Source organism: Haliotis rufescens, unplaced genomic scaffold (assembly GCF_023055435.1).
Source record: "Haliotis rufescens isolate VD_foot unplaced genomic scaffold, xgHalRufe1.0.p SCAF_13, whole genome shotgun sequence".
NCBI lineage: Eukaryota > Metazoa > Mollusca > Gastropoda > Lepetellida > Haliotidae > Haliotis > Haliotis rufescens.
Genome location: NW_025963813.1, coordinates 9,938,345 through 9,955,133, shown reverse-complemented (window position 1 = coordinate 9,955,133; position 16,789 = coordinate 9,938,345). Strand labels below are relative to the sequence as shown.

Sequence of the window (16,789 nt, the reverse complement as noted above, 5' to 3'; positions counted from 1 at the left end):
TCCCATGGACTTCTATGGTAATGTAAAATTGTTTAGAGAACTAAGCATTAAACGGGTGTTCACAGTTTGGACTTCGAGTAGCAATAAAAAAGGACCAGCTGAGCAAGCTCCTTTTCCGAGTACAGGAATCTTAACACACCACCCCCAGTTGAGCACAAAATGTCACTTGCTTGAAAATATCTGTGGTCACATTCAGTCATGCTGGTGCTGGTGAAAAGGCCAGCACTAAATCTAGAGAAACATGGTCAATTTAAATTACTGGGTGGATGTACATATCGAAATCATAAAGATCTTACACAAAATCATCCAATTACAGCTGCCAGATGATTCAATCTGCACTGAAGGCTGCATACGAAAACTGATTTGGTGTCCAGGAACCTGGACAAGGCATCGCATCTCGTTGCGCAGAGCTGCTTCCCTTATCCTTAACGGGATTAATCACCGGCCCATTCCTAGCTCTCCACGGTAGAGTGTATGTAGTGAGCTCCGCGAACGGTCAATCGCTGTGAGGAGCTTGTGCTCATGAGTTTATCAAAATGATACAGCACGACTGCGGTCTGCCTCACTTTGCAGAGGATTGATTGATTGTGTCTGTAAGTGTGTCTGTGTGTGTATGCGTGCGTGTGACTGTGTGCGCGTGCGTGTCTGTGCGTCTGGGCGTGTGTGCATACGTGTCTGCGTGCGTGTGTGTACGTGTCTGTGCGTGCGTATGTGTGTGTGTGCGTGCGTGTCTGCAAGGGCGCGCGTGTGTTTGTGTGTGTACGTGCGTGTGTGCCTGTGTGTGCTTCAGGTGTGTATGTCCGTGCGTGCGTGTGTGTCATGGCGAGGCGTACGGTTGAATTACACCAATGCCGGACCCTCCAAGTACTAATCTGGACTTTCTCCCCAACATTGGTGGGTGAGATTGATCACACCGGCAGTATTTCAATCCTTCAGTTTAAATAGTGTGACATAAATCCGGTACGCGCTTATTCGCTTCAAACCTAGTAACGTCCAGACACGTGACATTAATAGTTTTGAAGTATCACTGTGAACCACTGTCAACAAAACCAATTCTCACTGTAATCTGACATTTCGAATTATCGGTTTTTACGAACACATTCCGAGTCCCAGAATCCTTTTTCTGTTGTTGTGCTTCTAATATCACATCGGCACTAAATTACCGTACCGCACGACATGTTATATAAATGTCATCCCGTCCTGGAAACAAAGAAGAACTTTCTGCGCTTTATTTAGTCGAAATGATACGTGAGTGAGTTGGGTTTAACGCCGCGTTTAACATTATTCCAGTTATATCACGGCGTATCATCTTAATGTGGGAGGAAAGCCCGAAGTTATGCAGGTCTCAGACGTTTACCACTTCGGTGAAACCCACGAGCACGGGTATGGTGCTGACAAACCTAGAAACAAAATCAGGGCGAACCGGGATTCGAACCCACAATCATAACCTCCTGGCGTAGCCAAGGGAGGCAACTCTGCACCGCGAATCACGGCGCCTTCGACGACGGGGCCCCAAATGATACGTGAAGAATGAGGATACTTCCGGAAGCTATTAAGCTCTCTACATCATTACAGGAACCGTTCCTTTGAATTCTTTAAAAACTTGCACGTCATAAACAAAGAAAATCTCATTCTCAACCCAAGGTTTATCTTAATTTTTCATTTTAAAAAATGAAATCTTTACTTCAATGGGGACCGGAAGACTCAAATTCAAAAGACTCAAAAGTGGGAGGGAAACATGCAACGCCCGATGACACAAACGCCGCCCTATTCCTTCTACAACAGTACGATGCCCACGAGATCTGCAACTTTGATTGTGTGATTGTTTCAGTTCTGACACTAGTATTGGATGTAGAGGTTGCTTTCGGACAGCAGAAACAATTAAGAGTGAAAGTTTTTAAAACAGGGGTAATGAAGAACCATCCCCGGTACCTATGTGGTATCAGCGAGTGAGTGAGATGGGTTTAACACTGCCTTGAACAGTATTCCAGTTATATCACGGCGCATCAGCTTAATGAGGGAGGAAAGCCCGAAGTGAAGCAGGTCTCAGACGTTTACCACTTCGGTGAAACCCACCAGCACCAGTTCTGACAAACCTAGAAACATAATCGGAGCGAACCGGGATTCGAACCCACAATAAAATACTTCGTTTCTACCACCCGTTCTGGCTTTAGCGACGTCAGCGTGCATTGACATTATACTATGTAAAACTGTAAGGGACATTCTCGCGATCTCGACCTTTGGAAACGAGCTAAATATGCCCAAAGTGCGAGAATGCGAGATCGCGAGAATGTCTCTTACAGTTTTCTATATAATACGATTTCAAAGTTCTCAACAAGAAAATATCATAAATATGACGTGAGTAGAAAAGGGGTTTAACCTCGCGTTCAAGATTATTGCACTAAGATAGCGATGTGCATGCTCGCGCTGTACAAGTTCGTTCTTATGTTACTTTTGTAGTGTTAGCCTACTGAAATACTATGGACCCGTGAAGATCCGGGGTAGAATATGTCTTCAGCAACCCATGATTGCCGTAAGAGGCGACTAATGGGATCGGGTGGTCAGGCTCGCTGACTTGGTAGACACATGGCATCGTATCCCAATTGGGCGGATCCATGTTCTTGATATCAATTACTGGATTGTCTGGTCCAGACTCGATTTTTTACAGACCGCCGTCATACAGCTGAAATATTGCTGAGTGCGGCGTTAAACAACAAACAAAACAAACAAGAAATACTATGCTGCAGCTCAACATGGATACCCTACGCCTGACCACCCGATCCCGTTAGTCATCTCTTATGACAAGCCTGGGTAGCTGCAGACAAGTTCTAACCCGGATTTGTACGGGGGACAAGTGACTACCAGTCAGGGCATAAGTAAGAAAAACACCACCACTTGACACTTAAAATACCAATTAATGGGTTTTGGGGATTAAACAGCGTTTGGAATGCGTAATTAATAACTGTCTTTAACGTGTTTACGTCAAAAGAAACAAAAACAATCGAACTGACCGACATGTGCTGATACTGTTAGACAAGGCCCCAAAGCAGTTCATACTCCGCATATCATTTGGATATAACGACTATTCGATAAAAATGGCGGCCATTTTGAAATTCTATATGGCCGCCAACATGGTGGAGAAAATCATTGGGCCCATGGAATTTGTTCACCTGTTGGTATGAAGGAGTGATTTAAAACAAAACAAAAGACTTGAGTAAACAAGTGCAAAAGTGAGCGTGGCTCACTAATACCCCCGACCCACCTAGTGTGTCAGTAGTCACAAATTAAATAGCTAGGATAGGGTTAGGCAGGGTTCCCCCTAGACTCCAATTTTTTTAGAGTCAAATGTTTTATTGTATGATTAATGAAATTTAAAGTGTTCATTGTTAATGTTACACTTAAAGTTAAGTATCTTTTAAATATTATATGTCTTTAGTTTAAGTTAACAAGTGCTAATTAATGTTCTCAGCTGATTGTACTACAGAGAAATAAAGGATAAATGAATGAAAAACAAAGTTTGTTGGTTTTATTTTTTCACAATCTTTAATTACTCACAGCTCATGAAACAATTTACAGTGACACTAATACAGGATGAATAAATAACATCAGTCTCAACTGTGAGACATAATTTAATTTTTAGTCATGGATGGATATTAAAATACATTTCATGTCAGATTATAATTTAATACCACTAACTCATTTACATCTTTAACTAGTTATCTTGTATTATATATCAACAGTGAAGTTGAACTGAAGAATTGTGAATACTCGTAATATTTTCTGGTTGAATACAGTTTGGTTAACAACAACACACACAACCAAAGCTTAACATTTCGTATATACCATATTTATTCGTGTATAATACACACTCGTGTATAATACGCACCCCTAATTATGTGCAATTAAATCCTGAAAAAAATATCTCTTGTGTATAATACGCACAGACTTTTCTTCAGTCTCATTTCAGGCTGTCATGATCTGTCATCGGAAATAGCATAACAAATCCGAATTGAATTACGCAAGTTAATCCTGTTGTTACACTATCTGGTAATAAAAATGTGTTCTCTGTATATCTGACCTTATGTTTGTCATCTATTTTATCAATTTTATTTAAAATTTCATTCAATAATGTTTACCTAAATTTCGGCAAAAACATGTGTCCCTCCGATACTTACAACTTCCGTTTACCCCGTTCCATAGGTTCCGCTTAACCACATACCGTGACCGCGCCAAATCACATTATTCACCGCAACAGTGATAATATTTTCTTTTGTTTCATTTTTTACGAGTCTACACATCTTGATAAACATATGTCATGGTTAACTTTTAGTGAGAAAATTTTAAGACGTTTGCATATATTGTCTTCGGAAAATGTTTATAAATTAAGTTCAGGTGAGTAGTTGTAATATTTTCATTCCAAAGCTGGTAAACAACAACATAGATATTTTGAAATTGCGTCAGTCATGCGCAGTCATTTATTTCTGGACGTATTTTTCCTTAATAGAGAGTCATAGAATTCTGCATCAGGGGAAACCCTGGTTAGGGTTTGAAAAATTCATTAAAAAATGGAAAATTAATAAAAACAATTTATTTCTTTTGACTGCACCCCTCCATATGACACAGATTATATTTTCTAAGTTTGAGATGAATCCCCTGAATAGTTTAAGAGAAATCGCGCGGACAAAGTTTTCGGACAGACGTTAGGGTTTGAAAAATTCATAAAAAAATGGAAAATTAATAAAAACAATTTTTTTACTTTTGACTGCACCCCTCCATATGACACAGATTATATGTACTAAGTTTGAGATGAATCCCCTGAATAGTTTAAGAGAAATCGCGCGGACAAAGCTTTCGGACGGACGGACGGATGGACGGAATCTTGGTATAACTATGTATACCCCCCAACAAATCCACAGTTCGCCCTGTACTGCAAGTAATCTTATCCCTGAGCTCCTGTCACGTGTTTACATCTCCTAACTGGCAACTACAACCCCAGCTGAATGCTGGTATCTCAATCTGCAGAACAAGCTTGAAATAATTTTCAAACAGTTCTCAGCTGGCACAAGGCAAACCTCAATCCAAATGTTCTTTCAAGCCAAATTAATATTCACAATATATGTAACTTGGATAAATCATGTTTGAATAAATACATGTAGTTTGAAGTTATAGTGTTTCGGTTCTTATAACTTTTCTTTATTATGTCAATTTGGTCCATTTTACACCTACCTAGTTTTATGTAATATTTTCCAATGCATAAAAGGTGGCATTATAACCAGATTGTACTGAACGTCTTTCGTGTTTACATTGGTTATATTATCTTCGCATTAGATTTATTTAAAATTCGTTTCCTGCATTAGGGAGAAGACATCAGAATTTTTAGATTTTTAGACAAAAACACGTACGATGCAATGTTAAGAGGACGTGAAAGAGTTGGGATTTTACTGGCGCTTTGATTGATCCGAGTCACATGTCTGAAACGATTTAACGATAAACTTACACCATTTTATTTCATTTGCCTTATTGGTTTACAAATCTAGATTTATGACATGTAGTCATTTTTTAATTTTTTTATCACGTATTTATGTGTAAAAGATGTGAACATTTCGCATCAGTAAGCGACAATTATAATTATTTGTCAAACCTCAATGTACAGAATTATAAGATCTGATTGGTCCAGGTGATCTTGATAAGATTCTGTGTCCCCGCCTTGGGTAGTAATACATTTCTCAGCGGGGGAATAAAACTCTAAAACCCCGCCACGAGCAGTACAGTCTGCACGTGTATTTCTGAGAGACAGAAGATATCCCTAAATCCCCACTCAAAGCAAAAAGCCGAACGCTTTTTTCCCCCGAGTCTCTGGACGTGTGACAAAGCACAAGTTTTTTATGCGTAGCTTGTGGTATAAAACCTGACGCGGGACGCATAAAATCCTCGTGATCCTGCTACAAATTATAATATTTGTATAATACATGTATGCACGTGTGACGCTTGGAACACTACCTGTAACATCTGGACAGTATTTAATGCGTGATGACAAGTGCGTTGACATAATAAAGTACCAACTGCTACGTTGTACAGCTTAAGCTCTATGAGTATCTATTTGACACTTTAAACCGGAGATGACTGTGCAGATGACGAAGTAAAACTTGTGACATTACGTGGTGGTACAACCCCTTTTGTAGAGGATATGAGCCTTGACAGCTGGGCTGAATTCATATTTTCTCTATCACGAGACAAGAACTCCTGGAACCTGCGATCAGTAAGCTATCTGTGGACAGTATATCTCCTACAATGTAAATATTTAGTATTGTCAATTTCTTTTCATAATGTTCTTGTAAATATGTTGTGTTAACATGAATCTCTCTCCGAAATTAAATTACACACACACACACACACACACACACACACACACACACACACACACAGACAGACACAGACAGACAGACACAGACAGACACAGACAGAGAGGCTCGCCACTGCACGATGGTTGGAGTGTGGAAAGCCCACGCCGCTCTACGACAGCCCAAACTCGATGCATGAGGCAATCGTATCGAGCTGAGATCTTTAAGCCGGTTGATCAGAATCGTTGGTCTTTGTCTGTTCTGGTAAGTCCACAATTCCTTATTTATGAATTTATATTATAGGAGACGTGTTGAAAGCTTTCCAGGACTTCCCACAAGCGAGTCCGTTAAACGCTCCTCGGACTCCCTCGCCAATTTTGACTGTTTGTAGGTAAAGCTACACCTGTTCCTTGTGTGTATTGATTCTTAAGAGCCAGTGAGTGAGTGAGTGAGTGAGTGAGTGGGTGGATGATTGAGTGAGTGAGTGAGTGAGTGAATGAGTGGGCGTTTATTACCGTTGGGCACCTGGAACAAACACAGACAATACACTGAGTACAGTAGTGTTAAGTTTTGTTCAACTACAAATTTAGTTTTGCGTCAGGTTCCTCCGTGGATAGCATAAGCTAAATATTCATAACGTAGCATTTTATGCATGTCATTTGTCATTAAAGTGCACGTTGCCATACCACACACGATAAATATATTTTTCAACCAAGTGTAAACATGTGAAAATTCATTTGGCCATAACCTCAAGATGGGTCATAAAGAGAAGGGACCACAGCTTAAGTTTTCAAAAATTCGTCCATCAGCGCCACGTTCTCAGCAAAATATACTCAACAACAAAAGTTCCTGTGAGACCAATATTTTAGTGTATTTTTCAACGAATATCTTCACAACCCGTACGTCGTTGCCTCAGATGTGCAGGGATTATCGCCAGAAGACCCGCCAGACGTCCCTTATTGACAGGAAACTACAGTGGTGCAGACAGCGTCTGTTCTATTCACTGACGAGTCTCGTTTTCACCTCAGCCACAGCGATGGACGGATTCGAGTTTACCGACGTCGAGGTGAACGTTACGTCAATCATTGTGTCATGGAAGAGGATCGGTTCGGGGTCGGCAGCGTTATGGTGTGGGGTGGGATTACAGCAAGACAGAGGACCCGTTTGATAGTGGTAGAGGGAAATCTCAATGGACAGCGCTACCGCGACGAGATCATCGGCCCTGTTCTTCTACCGTTTTTGCGTCGTCATGGCCCAGGCATTACCTTTCAACATAACAACGCCCGGCCTCATATTGCTCGACTTGTTCAGGAATCTCTTCAACAAAACAACGTGAATGTCATCCCCTGGCCGGCTCGCTCCCCTGATCTCTCACCAATCGAACACATGTGGGATGAGATGGATCGGCGCCTTCGACGTCAACCACGTGTTCCACAGACTCTCCAGGAACTTCGAAACATGCTCCAGCAGATATGGACAGATATCCCACAGGACGCTTGGTCCGTTCCATGCGTGAGTGAGTATGGTTTTACGCCGCTTTTAGAAATATTCCAGCAATATCACGGCGGGGGACACCAGCAATGGGCTTCACACATTGTGCCCATGTCGGGAATCGAACCCGGGTCTTCGGCGTGACGAACTAACGCTTTAACCACTACGCTACCCGACCGCCCCTCCATTCAATAAGACGAAGATGTGTTGCTTGCATCGCAACCAGAGGTGGACACACACGCTATTGATTTGTAAATTGACATTTTGGCATGTTCATGTGTTTTTTTTAATGAAATCACGCATTTTCTGACCTGAAGTCAGTATGGCAAATTAAACCATTTGAACACTTACAGGAGTCTTTTATCTGTTGCGAACCGATATTGTTTCAGATTTGGTAAAAAACATAACTTTGCTTTAAATCTTATTCAATGTCACAGGAACTTTTGTTTTTCAGTATACATGCAATCCACGTCCGACATTCCTGTCTACATTTGATCTATACTCGATCTACGTCCGACCTACCTGTCTATACCTGATCTGCATTCGATCTACGTCCGACCTTCCTGTCTGCATCTGATCTACATTCGATCTACGTCCAACCTACCTGTCTATACCTGATCTACATTCGATCTACGTCCAACCTCCCCGTCTGCATCTTATCTTCATTCGATCTACGTCCAACCTTCCTGTCTGCATCTTATCTACATTCAAACTACGTCCAACCTCCCTGTTTATACCTGATCTGCATTCGATCTACGTCCAACCTCCCTGTTTATACCTGATCTGCATTCGATCTACGTCCAACCTACCTGTCTATACCTGATCTACATTCGATCTACGTCCAACCTACCTGTCTGCATCTTATCTACATTCAAACTACGTCCAACCTTCCTGTCTGCATCTTATCTACATTCAAACTACGTCCAACCTCCCTGTTTATACCTGATCTGCAATCGATCTACATCCAACCTACCTGTCTATACCGGATCTACATTCGATCTACGTCCAACCTACCTGTCTATACCTGATCTACATTCGATCTACGTCCAACCTTCCTGTCTGCATCTTATCTACATTCAAACTACGTCCAACCTCCCTGTTTATACCTGATCTGCATTCGATCTACGTCCAACCTCCCTGTTTATACCTGATCTGCATTCGATCTACGTCCAACCTACCTGTCTATACCTGATCTACATTCGATCTACATCCAACCTACCTGTCTATACCTGATCTACATTCGATCTACGTCCAACCTACCTCTCTATACCTGATCTACATTCGATCTACATCCAACCTACCTGTCTATACCTGATCTACATTCGATCTACGTCCAACCTACCTGATCTACATTCGATCTACGTCCAACCTACCCGTCTATACCTGATCTACGTCCAAACTACCCGTCTATACCTGATCCACATTCGATCTACATCCAACCTACCTGTCTATACCTGATCTACATTCGATCTACGTCCAACCTACCCGTCCATACCTGATCTACGTCCAACCTACCTGTCTATACCTGATCTACATTCGGTCTACGTCCAACCTACCTGTCTATACCTGATCTACATTCGATCTACGTCCAACCTACCTGTCTGCATCTTATCTACATTCAAACTACGTCCAACCTTCCTGTCTGCATCTTATCTACATTCAAACTACGTCCAACCTCCCTGTTTATACCTGATCTGCATTCGATCTACGTCCAACCTACCTGTCTATACCGGATCTACATTCGATCTACGTCCAACCTACCTGTCTACACATGATCTACATTCGATCTACGTCCAACCTACCTGTCTGCATCTTATCTACATTCAAACTACGTCCAACCTCCCTGTTTATACCTGATCTGCATTCGATCTACGTCCAACCTACCTGTCTGCATCTTATCTTTATTCGATCTACGTCCAACCTACCTGACTATTTTTTATCTATACTCGATCTACGTCTAACTATATTAGTGTGTCATGGTTATACTGTTTTATGGTTTCATATTGTTTCATGGTTATTTTGCATCATGGACATTTTGCTTTATGGTCAGTTTGTTTCATGGTTATATTGTTAACTTTCATGGTTATATTGTTTCATGGGTATATTATTTTGTGGTTATATTGTTTCGTGGTTACATTGTTTCAAGGTTATATTGTTTCATGGTTATATTGTTTCATGGTTATTTTGCATCATGGACATTTTGCTTCAAGGTCATATTGTTTCATAAATATATTGTTTCGTGGATATTTTATTTCATGGTTATATTGTTTCATAGTTATATTGTTTCATAGTTATATTGTTTTGTGGTTATATTGTTTCGTGGTTATATTGTTTCATAGTTATATTGTTTCGTGGTTATATTGTTTCATAGTTATACTGTTTCATGGTTATATTGTTTCATTGTTATATTGTTTCATGGTTATATTGTTCCATAGTTATATTGTTTCGTAGTTATATTGTTTCGTGGTTATATTGTTTCGTGGCTATATTTTTTCATAGTTATATTGTTTCGTGGGTATATTGTTTCATTGTTATATTGTTTCTTTGTTTGTTGTTTAACAACGTACTCAGCAATATCCCCGCTTTATATCCGCGATCTGTAAATAATGGACCAGTCAATTGAGTGATTGACATCATGAGCATCGATCTACGCAATTGTGGTACGATGACATACATCAACCAAGTCAGCGAGTCTGACCACCCGATCCCGTTAGTCGCCTCTAACGACAAGCATAGTCGCTTTTTACGGCAAGCATGGGTTGCTGAAGACCTATTCTACCCCGGGATCTTCACGGATCTCATGTTGAGGTTACGAATGGGTGTTTGTTTTTGTGAAAATGTATAATAGTAAGTTTGGTGGGGAGTCGGGGTATCTTTTCAGGTGTTTTCTAACATATACCACTAATTATAACAGGATATTGGAAATAATCTGGCTCGACTACTCACATGACGCCGTGATACAGCTTGAATATTACTCAACAAAATCCTGAAAAGTGCTGACTGCGGTATCACACTATGTTCCAAGTTCAAATACTGATAGCTAACACAGCTCTTACAGCTAGTGAATGGGGACACACATACTGGAAAAGGGTTTGTGCCTGAGCCGAACTATTGATAAACAAATATACTGTATTACAACCCAGCACACAGTGAAATCGCCATTTTGTTCTCAAGGGGTAAAAGTACGTATGGGTTGATCTGATGGTCTTCAAATACAGAAATCCTACCATGGTCCACAACGTGTCGTTAAATACATCTACATAAAGGTAATAATTCATCACCAATGGCCAATTGGTTGCAGGTGTGAGTATTAGGGTATTAAATTATTATATTTATCAACGAGCCAAATCACTGTCAAACCGCCACGGATCGCTTGGAGGGATCCGGAATTTTTTTTAAAAAGTCACGAGATGTTAAAATATAAAAAGACCAGATGTAAAAGTACAAAAGGGGTTGGGTTGGCCAGCTTTAGCCCCAGTAGTCATGATGGGAGGACACCCTGATGGCTATGATACTTGCCCAGCTGTTGTTATCTAATACTTTTTTTCATAATGTTTCATTTGCTTCTAGTGCCTTGTTTGTTGTTTCTCTGGTGTACTTTATAAAGATACAGGCTACAATACTTCATTCTTTTCAGATGCCAATAGATTTACAAGATGATAGGTAGATTCATAATGATCATTTACATGTGGTAGATGGTTGCTTTGATACATTTCTCTTAATACATTACATTTCCCCTACTACAAGTAACCATAACATGAAATTCATCTTCAATGAATATTATTTTTACAAAATGGACAAAGTCTCTGTGCATATTCAATACTTGTGTACCTACCAGTTTCTACATCTAACCCTAAATTACCATATCTACATTTTGCCACAGCAGACTTTAAATAAACAGGGATATTTGATGAAGTAGAATCAACGATCCTAGCCATGTTATGGTTGATACATAACATTACTGAACCGCAAAAGAAAGGTCACCATGGATAGATATATGAGAAACCTTATTTGTCCAAACACTGTAAACATACTTTGAGACATATTAAAAAGATGAAACTTGGCAAAAAGTATCATCAAGGTTGAAATTACCCAGATCTTTAAATGACAACTTTTCATGCAGTGTCACTTGGGGTGACGTTTCATTTGCGGTTCTGTATATAATTTCTCAATAAGTTTCCACAATGACCTATAGTTGCGTCAGTTTTACTTGTTTAAAAATTTAAAAAGTAAATTCACTGCAAGTACAACAGTGTGACATCATCATAATTGTTTTATCCAGCATCCTTTATTGTCAAAAAGGTGGACTCTATATAGAGAATCTCCCCGGAGTCCCTTTTGATATATAATATATCATCACGAGTTGATAAAAGTGGAAAAACTCCGAGGCTTGCCGAGGATCTTTTCCACTTTTATCAACGAGTGTCGATATATTTGATATCAAAAGACACGAGGGTGAGTTTATATTTATCATCCAACATCATTCTTCTAACTTTTTCAGTTTATGTCCAACATCATTCTTCTAACTTTTTCAGTTTGTAGACAATATGAAGAAGTGTCTTAAGTGTAAAAAGTACTGCCAACAGCTTCAGTAGCAGAGCCATTAGTGATGCCATTTGAGTGACGCCAATGACGTCACAATGGTCTGCAAAGCATTGTGAGGCAATTTCATTGCAGCGATATCTACAATGTAGACATCGCTTGATCTCACCAAAGCGATATCTCCAGGTAGAGTGGTTACGCAGACGGCTCGGGTTGCTGGAATATTTCTAAGACGGCGTGAAACATTACTCACTCATTCGGATTACCCCCCAAAGGAGTGTGACGATAGTCTTGTGCGTCTGACTGACAGTCAACATGTGCAGGCCGTGGGTGACATCACACAGTGTCCTACGAGCAAAGCATTTTAACTCATAGGGCAATATTGTCTCATCTTAACTAACACGTGAATGTCGGATTCTGACTGGCTGAGACCCATTCTCTTATTTTCAATTACCCCCTAAAATGAAAGTCGCATTCCTCATGTTCCCCCTCGGAATTGCCGAACTGTTGGCATTACATTTGCAACATTCAAACAGCAATTTTGTATCTCGAATTAATTATGTAAGACGCCTTTTTCCGGATTTTTACGATATTTTCTGAATGAAAAGGAAATGGGGGGGAATAATGACCACTTCGGTTAAACCCACGAGCACGGGTATGGTGCTGACAAACCTAGAAACATAATCGGGGTGAACCGGGATTCGAACCCACAATCATAGGTTTCTGTCGTGTCCAGGGGACACAACTCTGCACAGCGGAATGTTAAATGGAACGAAGTGGATAAATGCCTGGTATTCTCACTGATTCGGACCAAGACATGACATAACTGCAAAATAATTAGGTGTGCCGGAAGTTAATTCGTTGTCCACCAGTCCCTTGGGTGACATATGTTGATATGTTGTTTTCACCAGTCGCTATATATATCTATATCTATATCTATATATATATATATATATATGAACTAATGCCGCTGCGACGTTAAGTACTGAGGTGAACTAATGCTGTTTAGTTTATTTTCACCAGTCGCTATATATATATATATATATAGGTGAACTAATGCCGCTGCGACGTTAAGTACTAACCCACTGACTTATTTTCACCGAGCCTGCACTCCATGGTATGTCTTCTCGAGACAGGAAGACAACATAATAATAACGTTATCCTAAGAAATTTCCTCCTACGTGTAGCGTTAGTGTCAGTGTTAGTGTTAGTGTTAGTGTTAGTGTTAGTGTGTGTGTGTGTGTTTCCTGGGATCTACATATTACGCGCTACTCTGTTCAACCTTGATTCTGATATCTGATAACACTGTCCTGCCCAGCATGTGAATAACTCGGTCATCACGCAGTAAGTGACTGCACACGACGAATCTTGGGAGCCAGTTGAATGGGGTGATCTGAAATTTAGGGCAAACTATTGAGAGACAAAGACAAATATTACACTTTTTTTGGATTGTTAAAAAAACAAGGTATTGTTTCGCTTTACCATCTCTCACCTAAGCTTGCCCTGACTCTAACAATCTTTTTCAAAATCCAATTTCGTTTTTGCACCAAATTCAAACTTTTGCACACACCCAGTCTCGCAGGGTCACTTAGCGGTTCTCACCTTTATGCGTGAGACCAGGTGGCACATTCGAATCAATTTTAAAGATTTGTGACCTTCAGAAATCATCTCTTTAAATTTAACTCTATCTCCCTGTCTATTCAGTTTTTAAAAATGTGACGAGAAATGAACAATATTTTTAACTGGCCTTATGCAAATACGTGATATTTATCTGTGGATTAACTCAGAAAAAATCCTCTCACGTTATCGACTTGTATGCCGCGGTGGTACCTATTATGTATCCCGATAGTGTAATGCATCCGTGCTCCTTTAACGCAGATAACGCTACCCAGTGATACCTACGACAATCTTCAGTGAAAGCGTGAAATAACAACAGCATAGATTCGCCTGTCAGGGATATCGCCTCAACATTCGGGTCAATTCTTTAACAAACGCTCAACATCAACTTATTGAAGTGTTTGCAAATACACGTCCATGTAATAACCCGAGCGGGCGGAACGGGAGACAGTCTATACAGTGAGGCGACAGCGAGATACTACTTTGGTAAGTACTCTATTATACATACAACGAGTTATGTCGTAACCGCTATAGCCCCTACTGAATGTCGATAAACACACCGGTACATACATGTTATCTGCCACACCCCGCTAACTCGCAAACGCAGCCAACCACTGACATTACCTGCATATGCATTCACGATAGCTGCTGAACAGATGCTCACATTGATATATATCCTCTTTCAAACCGGAATCGCATTGTGTCAGCTGTGCTGTGTCAGTGGTAAGGCTGTTTCCGGCTTCCTTATGCACATGCACTATAACAAATAGATAATACTTAAATATCGCAGTATTGATTCTCGGGGGAAGATCTAAATGTCGTATTGACCTTCCCCTATGAAGAGGCATTGGGCTGGTGGTTCGGTTTGCTCGTACGTACCGTACATATACCACACGGCTGACAACTGAATCAGGAATATGTTAGTAAGATTTAAGAAAGCGTTGAGGACCTTTCGTTGTGTTTGTTTCAATCTTTCAAATATTTAAAGAACACCAAATCTGTTCGTTTCGTTTCTCCTCATGTTTAGTATATGTTTACTGGTTTCTGTCAACGCATCATTTGTTCAGAATTTCGTTTCTAATCTTCATGTCACTGGCTACTGAGCAAGACGCGATTTCATGGGGTGGTGTCAGGCATGAATACACGGGTCCTAAACTGGACTCGATTGCTTCGATTGATAATCAAGAATTTTTTTAAGTACTGACGTCATATTATTGCACATTCTAATAAGCCTTTAGCCTATTATAGGTAGAAATTTAAACAATTCTACCATTGGCGCCCTACACTTTGAGGGGCAGACTTATGGTTAAAGCGTTCGCTCGTCACGCCGAAGGGGCGGGTTCGATTCCCCACATGGGTACGATGTGTGAAGCCCATTTCTTGTGCCCCACTCCTGATTTTTGCTGCAAGAGTGCTAAAAACTGCGTCCAAGTGAGTCACTCACTGAACGTTGAGTGTATGTTCCGCCTGAATAGAAACATTAGTTTTATGTAACATGCTGTCTGTAATTTTGATATACCGTATTCGACGTATTAAGCGCCCAGGGCGCTCTCAAAATTGGAAATAGTGGGCTCTTATTAGAATATAATTTTAACAAAAACAGAGTTGAAAAATTGTAAATTTCGTACAGTAGTTTATGCTGACAGCCTGAAATGATTCAAAAGAAAAGTATGTACGTATCATACACGAGAGATATATTTTCCAGAATTTAATTGCCCACAATTAAGGGTGCATATAACACACGAGTGAGTATTATACACGAATCAATAAGTCTTGTGTACATTGATCAATCGGAAGGGGTGCTAATTGTTCACTAGCAAATATATTAGAAAATATCGCCATGGGCGCTTATTAGAGCGGGGCGCTTATTACGTCGAATACGGTACTCGTATTCAATTATTCTAATTACCGCATTTTTTTGCAACCAGACGCAGAATTATTTGCGTCTAATTTTCATTTGTATATAAGTATAGGACGCAGGAGGCTGGGTCCGGTGAACCTTTGCTATGCAATGTTTGCGTGGCCACTTGTCAAGGGCGAGAAGCCGGATTTTACACCGCTGAAACAAACGCAAACAGAGAGGCAATGAATGCTATGACCTCATACGAACTAACTTTGGGCATTTTATATCATATGAGGCCACTCCTTTGAAACATATAATCATCGTATATTGCCGTATGTACATTCTCCTTATCCCCTACATGTGATACACGGCCGATTTATTTGCGTATAGTATAAAACAAAGATATTCATTTATACACATTTGTATATACATTGTCAGCAATCTGCTATGAATATTTATATTTTGCTGAAGCCCGACACGTAAAACCAGATATAAAAACTTTTATAAGAAAACATCTGGAACCGTGTTCCCTCAACGGATGCAGCAGCAAATACTGGAGGGTATACAGTATACTCATGACATGTATATGCAAGTCCAAACAGAAATACTAACAATTCATGAACATATGTTACAAATGAATTTCATAATTTATTTTATATAGTGCAACTCGCATTGTATTTGCAGTATTATCAAAAGCTCTTCAGCTTAGTATATATGGTCTTATTTTGAAGATATGTGATATAAGGGCTCTGCAGCAGAATGATAGTTTTAACAGATGTACAAATTACAAATCATGCATAAAGCAACACTGTATTATGAAGGCCCGCCGGCCAAGCAACATTACTGCATCCAACTATGGACTTTCTCAATGAAGCAACGCTGTATTGTAAAGACTCGCCAGCCAATCAATAGCATCACTTACAACAGTACACATTACCCTCAAATGTGCATTCTA

General features: G+C 40.1%; 1 protein-coding gene across 3 annotated transcripts in view; it reads left to right on the top strand.

The window, feature by feature from the left end:
- Positions 1-6,438: 6,438 nt before the first annotated feature.
- The window catches only part of LOC124126828 (myogenesis-regulating glycosidase-like), a 19,203-nt gene continuing 8,852 nt past the window's right edge, over positions 6,439-16,789 (top strand). The window contains exon 1 of one of the 3 annotated variants that reach the window (XM_048394159.1): positions 6,439-6,605. The gene's annotated coding sequence lies outside the window, so the exon portion shown is untranslated. Of the gene's footprint in view, positions 6,606-14,163; positions 14,478-14,609; positions 14,715-16,789 lie in introns of those variants that run through there. The other 2 variants (XM_046490354.2, XM_046490355.2) reach the window with 2 other exon arrangements.